This window comes from Miscanthus floridulus, chromosome 11 (assembly GCF_019320115.1).
Source record: "Miscanthus floridulus cultivar M001 chromosome 11, ASM1932011v1, whole genome shotgun sequence".
NCBI classification, from domain to species: domain Eukaryota; kingdom Viridiplantae; phylum Streptophyta; class Magnoliopsida; order Poales; family Poaceae; genus Miscanthus; species Miscanthus floridulus.
Window position 1 is genome coordinate 8,999,173 of NC_089590.1, and position 9,009 is coordinate 9,008,181.

At 44.5% G+C, this 9,009-nt stretch overlaps 1 pseudogene; it reads right to left on the reverse strand.

Annotated features, from left to right (window-relative positions):
* Positions 1 to 6,294: 6,294 nt before the first annotated feature.
* LOC136494950 (acyl transferase 15-like) lies at positions 6,295 to 7,604 on the reverse strand (annotated as a pseudogene).
* Between the last annotated feature and the right edge of the window lie 1,405 nt (positions 7,605 to 9,009).

Sequence of the window (9,009 nt, forward strand, 5' to 3'; positions counted from 1 at the left end):
ATTAATCATAGTAATATTTATATAAAACACCGTATATCTGAAACCAATGTTGCTTTTAATTACTGTAAAACTACTAATTGCGTTAACATTCATAAAATTAATATATATAATTATATATGGAAAAATAAGTGACACAGAAACCATTAGCTCTACTGCGTAGACACAATGTTACGAAACTAGCACAACAAGAACTACTATAAACCAACTTTGGATGATTTAATGGCAAAGATTATGAATCACCGGTAATTCTGTAATTACCTCGTCTTCATCCCTTGGACTATTTGTACGTGGCCATGAAACAGCAGAGAAGGGGTTCGGCCTAGGGCTTGGGCTGCCAGCAAGCTAGGGCCAGCCTAGAGTGGAGCTGGTCAGCCGCTGATGTCCATGCTCACGTGCGTGCTTGCCCAGGCTGGGGTGGCAGCAGCAGATGGCCAGCCCGCCGAGCAGTACCACGCTGCTGCCCCGTGTCCTCCCTGTCTTCATTACAGTGCTGAACTAACGGAGACGATACGTCCATGGCCGGATTGATGCGCCTCTGGCTGAAACACAATGACGATAGGAGAAGTAGCTGCAGCAGGTGACCGCCACAAAATTGTCGGACTGGCAGACTCCATGCGCCCATCGGCGAGGCAGTAGAGAAAGGAAGGGAAATTTGGTTTACTACCTAGGATTCACAAACTGGGAGCTCTTCTCATGATAATTTTGATGTGCTTAGCCCAAGAGATTGGTACATATATATAGGGCGGAGAACTCCCCACATCTACATTAACTAGCAATATGGTACTAATTGATGTTTCACCCTCCACCTTTATTAATAGGCCTAATTAATTATTAAAGCCCATTAGTAAATAAAGACATGAGCCTTTAGGCATGAGGAAATCTGAGATATTTTATTATTTTTGGAATTAATTAATTTTATGGATAAAATAATTCTAGAAAAGTCCAGAATTAAATTTTAAGCCACGAAAAATACTCCGAAGGCTTCGAAAATTCAGGAAAAATTCTCAGAGATATTTTAGAACAAGATGAACCCAAATAAAGTATTTGGAGCTCATGAAAAGATATTTTGGAGCATTTAAAAATTAGATTATGCTCATAACCAAGTGAGAACAAGTTCCGGAAAAAGCCAAAGAAATTCCCGAGGTATCCATGGAGATAGGTTGATGAATAGTGAGCAGGAAGGAGTGATTTGGATTTCATGGAAAAGATTTTAGGATACTTCTCAAGCAAATATTAAGTTGGAAAACAAGGAATTTGATCCATGAGAAAGACTAAGAATTGCTAGAGAAAGAAGATCGACTTACTAAACGCATTTTAAAAATCTTTTCTCACAACATGAAATAAATCAACTAGCAAGCATCACATCAAGCAATAGCTCATCAAATTAATTTGGAAAAGCTTGAAAATTCACATTTTTTCTATAACTAAATTAACGCTAGTTCAAACTAAGATTGGTAAATTTTATCCAAATATCAAAATATTTATTTTAATTAGTGTTTTCTATGCACAATCCAAAATTAGAAATTTTGGGGTGTGACACCAAGGGTCTTGACAAGCTCAGAACTTACCAAGTTATTGCTGCCCCCTCCATCAATTATAGCACGGACACGGAAATTATTGACAATGAGGAACATTTGAAATAAATTATGGCATTGTAGCTTGTCTACTGGCTCAACTTGTGTACTCAAAACACGCTGAACATGGATTGATTTGTAGTTTGCAGTGCATGTCACACTATCAATTACCTCATCAGGATCTTCAGCACTATCCTCAAATTTATCTGCATAAAGATCAGTTGCAAGTGCAAATTCATTCTCTTCATCACTAGCACTAGCATACCCACCATCATCAGTAGCAATATATGCGTGTTTGCTAGGGCATTCTTTAGCAATATGTCCCATGCCCTTGCAGCGGTGGCAAACAATTTTAGAAGAGCTGCTAGAGGAAGGTGTAGCAGATCCACTAGAAGAAGGTGTGATAGAAGAACTCTTCTTTATAGGCGTTGGTGGTGTCTGCACATCAGAAAATTTACTCACCTCGGTTGGACGTGAAGGAGTGGATGGATTCGTGGAACACTTAGGTTGTCGTCCCTGTACTTCCCTTTCAGCTTTAAGAGCATAATGATATAACTGGGAAAATCTAGTCTATTCTTTATAGTCAAGAACATCCTGTATTTCATGACGCAAACCTCCAAAAAATTTAGAACACTTATCCATTTATCCTCTTGTATGTTACTACGTGCTAGACCAGTTAAAAGCTCCTAATAATATTACTCAACAGTCTTATTACCTTGATTTAAATATTGCAGTTTTAATCACAGATCACGCTGATAGTATGGAGGAACAAATCTCGATTTCATTCGTCATTTAAGTATAGTCCAGGTTTGAGGTATTTGAGCATTAGCATTAGCATTAACATTATTGCAAATATCATTCCACCAGAAAAGAGTAAAACTAGTAAACTCACTAGTAACAAGTCTAACTCTATATTCTTCAGGGACTTGATGGGAGCTAAATTTTTTATCTACAGCCATCTCCCAATCTAAATATGCTTCAGGATCAGCAGAACTAGAAAAAGAAGGTATCTTAAACTTGGTTTTAGAGAAAGGATCATTATTACCTTGATTATTACCTCCCATACCTGCATTGGTTAAAGTTCAACCGATTACAGTATACGTGCATCCTCAGCATGTCGTTGAGCTTTGGCTTCAGCCTCCGCGTCGCCATCATCCACCTCAGAGAGATCATCATCATCATCTTCTTCTTCATGATGTAGTTCAGGATGTCGTTGTTCAACATCTTCTATCCTCTTGGCCAAGTTGGTGATTTGTTGAAGGATCTCATTGAACTTGTTATCAAGAACGACACGAAGCTCATTCTTAGAAACACAGTCATTAAAATCTGTAGGCGTGTCCCCGTTTCCTTTGCCGCTGCCTTCCGTTTTTCCTGACATGGTTAGTAGAAAGAAGAAGACAACACAAATAGTATTATCCCTACTAACTACTTAGGTTGTGGATAAGGAAAAACAAGGCACTTAACTCTCAAGCGTCTTACCACGGTCTTACAAGTGTTCTTATCAAAGCAACAGACGGTGCAATCGGTCAATGATTAGTGATACCGTTGTAGCTTTAGTGTATCAGTTGCAAGACGAACCTATACTTAGTTAGAAGAAAGTGGAGCTTAGACATGCACAATATAGTAGTAAGGAGTAGCAAAATTCGTAATTGAATAGTAAAGCTGAATAAGTATCCCAAGTACTTGTCTTAGTTGCTGGCCTACTCACGTTCTAAGTACCAGATGTATCAAGTGATGTGAACAGCAGGAATATGATTAGGAACAAGGCAGCAATCAGCACATGCAAACACAGCTCAAATAGCGCTCTCTATGTGCTCCTCTAGATATTGTTCCACTTTGGCCCTCTCTCTTTTTTCTTTATTTTTGGGTTGTCGTTGTTTTTTGGGATTCTTTGACTTTTTATTTTTAATTTTTTGATATTTTTTCTTCACTTAGGAGCACAAACGAAGTAACCACAGAAAATATGAGCCTAAACAAGTGAAAGGACGTGGCCTGTGGAAATTACAGAAGACGTGCTCAAAATCAATAAAAAGCTTATGACCACGAAAAGAGAATCTTGTGACTAGTTTTTGACCAAAATAAAATTTTTTCGACCCCGGCAAAGCCGGAGATGGACGGATCCAAAAAAAATTTCTGATCGATTTTGATATATGGAACATCAAAATCCGAGTTCGTATGCGAAAACTAGACCAGTTTTACGAACTGACTCCGAATTAGAGGACAAAACGGGAACAATACGCGCAAAATTGGTCACGACAGCAAGGATTTGATGGAAACAGTGAAGACAAGTATAACAAATTAGATGGCATGGACTAGGGTTTGATGGATATAAAGAAAACACAGCAAGAATTGAAGGTGTTCACGGATTATGATAAAAAACAAAGGAAAAAAATATAAACTAGACTAAAAAACAATCTAAAACCAGCAACCAGAGCTTGACCTAGGGCACAAACTCAACCACGCGATACAGAGATGAAATTGCACGGCACAACGAGGATATAGGACAAGGAATATGTGGCGGTGTATATTTTTTTGGCTTTTTATGGACTATACGTAATGCAAAAACAGTAACAATCTAAAGGGAAAAACAAAGTTATATCTAACGGGCAACAATGTCTCTGATACCACTTGATGTAGACTAGGCCCGATCTTCCAAAAGGTATGATAGCATCGATTGGTGGAGACTCGACGTTCACGATCTAGGCTTCGAACCAAGACTGATTTGGACCCCCGCAACCATTACACCACTGCTCCGTTGGTTATCAACCGCGCAAACGTGATTGACCTCGCCGAGAAGGCTTTCCTGCAAGTGAATCGAGAACACAAGCAAGAACGGGATGAACGCAATCTAAAATTACAAATAAATATGAGGCTTATGATAATAAGAAGGAGTTCAAGTCTTTATTCGAAAGTACTAATCGCCACATGCGAACAAGATCCAGAACTAGGGCCCTGGTTCACAGCAAGTAGCCTTGGCGGCACAGTTGCAGCAAAATGATGTCTATTTCACACGGAAATCAAGAACTAAATAAAACTCAAACCCTAAGGAGAGCGACGGCTGCTATTTATAGAGTCTTGGGCGCCCCCTAATGGGCCCAAACACGATACACGGCCCAACGGACCAAAAGACGCTGTCGTAGCACCCTGACAGATTCTGGATGCTGACTTGTTTCGACGATTTCCATTGATTCCGAAGGTATTTTGACGTGAGGCCACTTGGATTGGCTTCCTTATCAAATTAGCTTTTCCAACCATATGTGGATCATCAAAAACGGAGTCCGAATACGTCCTGGGTGACCAGTTTAAGGTAGACTGGTCCTGGAACCCGAGATGAGCTCCAACTTCAGTTGAACTGGGCCTCCACCATGAGAAAGATGAATTAGACGCCCATGTTGGTCCTCCTCCTCTCCTTGGCTTAGTATGTGATGAAGAAGTGATGTCCTCATCAACTAATTTGCGAGATGAATCAATTAAGCATAATTAATCCATCATGTTTACTGTAGCACTACATTGTCAAATCATGAACTAATTAGATATAATAGATTCGTCTCGCAATTTAGCCTTAATCTGTTGATTTTGTAATTAGCCTATATTTAATACTCCTAATTTATATAAAGATTCGACTGTAACAGGGCTAAAGTTTTGGAGCCGTGGGAAACAAACACCCCCTAACTCATCGAGGCAGGTGCTGTGGTGAGCTGGAGGACATGCTATTCATTTATCAAGCAACGCGTCAACATCAGTAAGTGGTCTCGGACGGGAGATAAACAGGAGCCAGTGTCCACTGAATTTTCTTCCAACGAAGGAGCTGAACATGAGTCTTCTAGTTAATAATTGAGTGTTTTGGAAGGTTCTGGTACTTGATTTTTCTCATATATTTATACTGTCTTTTATATATATTTATAATATCTTATTATTATATTTACACTAATTTTATTAATATAATTTATTGAACAGAGTGATGTAATTTAGAGATAACATAACTTATTATAGGTCTTAGATAGATATATGCAAAAATTTTCAGACAAATTTATAAATTATTTTTATAGATTACAGATATACTAGAAATATATGCCCGCAAATGTCAAATGTCAGCCCAACCCAGCCACAGACTCAAACGCAAAGCACGGAGAGGAAACGAGGAAAAATCTCAAGATGCACTGCAGAACACGAGGAGGAGCAGCAGTAGCGCCGCTCCCCGTGGCGGCATCTCGGTTCGGCGCTGGTGCTGCGGACGAGGCTGCAGAGGCGTCGCGGCCTCGGGGAGGCGGTGCAGAGGCGCGGTGTGGTCGGTGTTGACGGCCGACGAGGAGCTTCCGCGTCGTAGATCCGGGGCTCGCCTGCAGTCGGCGTCGCAGATGATCCGAGGCTTTGGCCGGCCGAACTGGGCCGACGTGGCGGCATGGTCGCGCGACGGCAGGGTGGAGCAGACCGGCTCGGCCGGTCAACGGCGTGGCTTCGAGCAGCGGAGAAGAGGGCGGAGAGGAGGACTGGAGGAGCGGCAGCGGAGATGAAGGAGCAAGGTGCGACGGGCCTGGGAGTGGTACGGGCGGCCAGGAAATCGGATGTTCAGAAGGCATAGATCGGACAGCACAGGAGGCTGACGCGGGTCAGATCAAGGGTCATAAAATCGAGTGTTAACAGAATGCAAAACAAACGAGAAAACACAGAAACATTACATACATATTATCCACCAATGTCGACGTACGTATGTGTGCACTTTGCAGTACGTCGTCCTTTGCTACAAAGACATATTATTCATATTATTATCCACCAATATATGTCGATCCACGTCACTTGAGGCTTCGCAGCTGTGCATGGAAGGCCTCCGCGTGCTCTTGCTTGACGCCGAGCGCCATGGCGGCGACGCCTTCGGCCTTGTCCTTCCTTCCGCACAGTACGCAGAGCACACCACCTTGCGCTCCACGTTCCCTATGACGCGCTCAGCGCCGCCGCTGCCGAAGTCTGACGTCGTCCAAGGCCGAGATTCCACCAGCTCATCACGAACAGGGTGTCGTACCCGTCGAGGCCCTTCTGCCGGCCGCCCATCTCGTCGGCGATGTACGCCGCTCCGTCTGCGAACGTGTACGGGACCCAGTGCCTTGGCGACCACGCGCAGCGTCGACGCAGCAAGGCCGAAGGCAAAGACGTTGCCGTAGTAGCCGTCCTTGGCCTTCGCCTGCTTTCTCACGTTCACCGTGAAGGCGAGCCCCGTGGGGGCGTCCCTGGCGCTGGCTATCGTCGCCCGGGCACGGCACTTCCATACTGCGGCGGTGAACACGTCGAATGCAGTGCACGACGACACCTGGCCGCCGCCGCTGCTGCGACGACGTAACTCGTCCTTGACGCGGTTGATGAAGCTCAGGGGAACAGTGACGTAGGAGGACGGAAAGTCGCTGTGCTTGCTGCTGACGAGTGCCTTGGTCATGGTGGTTATTATGGGCGGGGGAAGTTCAGGGAGGGCGTGGTCCACCCTCACCGGCCAGACGGAAGGGGAAGAAGGGAACCAGCGGGCAAACTCGCCGACGGCCTGCAAGAACTGCGCCATCCCGGCGCTGTCTGTGACGACATGGTTCCACGTCACCCCGACGACAAAGCCACCGCAGGAGAACTCGGTCACCTGCATCTGCAGCAATGACGGATCCGTGCTGTAGTGGCCGGCATAGCTGATAGTGAGGTCCTCAACGGTGAGCACCGGTCGCGGATCGGAGAGCCTGGCCTCCTTCAGGGTGCAGCTCGCGGACGCGCCAACGAACACCACGCCCTCACCGGTGCACGCGATTTTCAGCTGGTCGCCGGTGACGGTGAGGCGGCCGGCCATTGGGTGGTAGGGAACAAGCGCACGAGACAGAGCTCTCTTGATGCTCTCGGCCAGCTGATCGATGGGGTTCTCGAAGGCCAACAGTGCTGCCATGGGCAGGGAAGCAAGAGCTCTGTCCATGGCGGTGAGGTGGAGATCGCGGGCGGGCGTGGCCTCAGCCGGGTTGACGAGAAAAGGCAGCGACCGGGTGACGCTTGAACTCATTGTGATCCTTTCTCTCTCTCGTGCTCGGCCTACTTTGCGGTTTGTTTGTGCTCTCTGCTTGGCTTGCTCGCGTGGAGTTATATATAGTGGAACCTAAGCTTAGGCTTGCTTACTGACATGACGGACAAGGGAAAACATCGTGTTTTGATGCAAACCACGCTATGCGTTCGATTAGAATCATCACCACCGCCGATTCGTAACCGTCTTTCACCGTCAATTTTCGCTATCGTCTGTGAATGTGGACAGTGATGTGCTACAGGCCATGGTCCAGATCCGGTGGACAAAAAAGTGCCTATGGCCCCCAAAATAATATTATGCATGACAGGGATGTGATAAGGCTATCTCCAACAACAACATCTAAAATATAAGACACATTCATCATTTGAGTAGCGTTTCAGAGAAAAGGTTCGATACCTATTCGGCATCTTCTCCAACAACAAGACACAAAAGAGAATCATTTCTGTAAATAGGTTTCCAGGAGGGATGATGTCCATATTTAGGTTGTGCCTCTCAGATAACCCAAAATAAGTTTTCCATATAGATACTCTGTTGGAGATTGATTTTGCATATCTTGATACTTATTTTAGGTTTGTGTGTCTATATAAATTCGTTGATGGATACAGCGAACTGGGCGGGTGACTGGGTCCATTCGACGACATTAGTTCCCGCGCGGCCGGCTTCCTGTCAAGCTGCGACCACATCGTACAGCCACCAGCTACTTGTCACTGTACACACCACACATGCATGACACCTCCAGCTCTCCAGTCCACGAGATCCGCGTGTGGGCATCGGCTCGGCTTACAACGCAACATGGTAGTGATGTGTTACTGTTGTCATCGAGCACTCTTAAACTGGCCGAGAATGTGATACTCATTTTGCACATGCATCCAAAGACAACGCAGCTAGCTAGCTAGCTAGCTTGTTTTGCCATGTCGTAGTCATAGAGCTGCAAAGTCTATATACAGTACCATGCATTTGAGACATTTTGAACCTTCCTGTGTAAGGGCCGTATGTGTCCATATAATAAAGACATTAGCATGCATGCACATGTTTGGTTTTGGATGTTTCTCAACGTAACGCTACAGTTTTTTTTTTTTAATAACGCTACAATTAAATTGGTTGAGATGTCTTGGGTGACTACTATCACAACCAGTTGCGAATGTTTCCATATAACACATAACCGGTAATGCAACCTCTGTACATGATTTTGTGTAAAATCTATTTTATATTTGTACATAAATTAAGCTCTAATGTTCTAAATACAATAGGACGGCTATATGCATGCTGGCCGTGGGTCTTGAGCCCTTTGTGTTTTGTGTGGCTAGGGGACATCCTACCGATGTCAACCATGGTGGCTGTACATGCTGTCAAATGGTGCAAATATGACTACTACAGCCAATATTTGTAGAG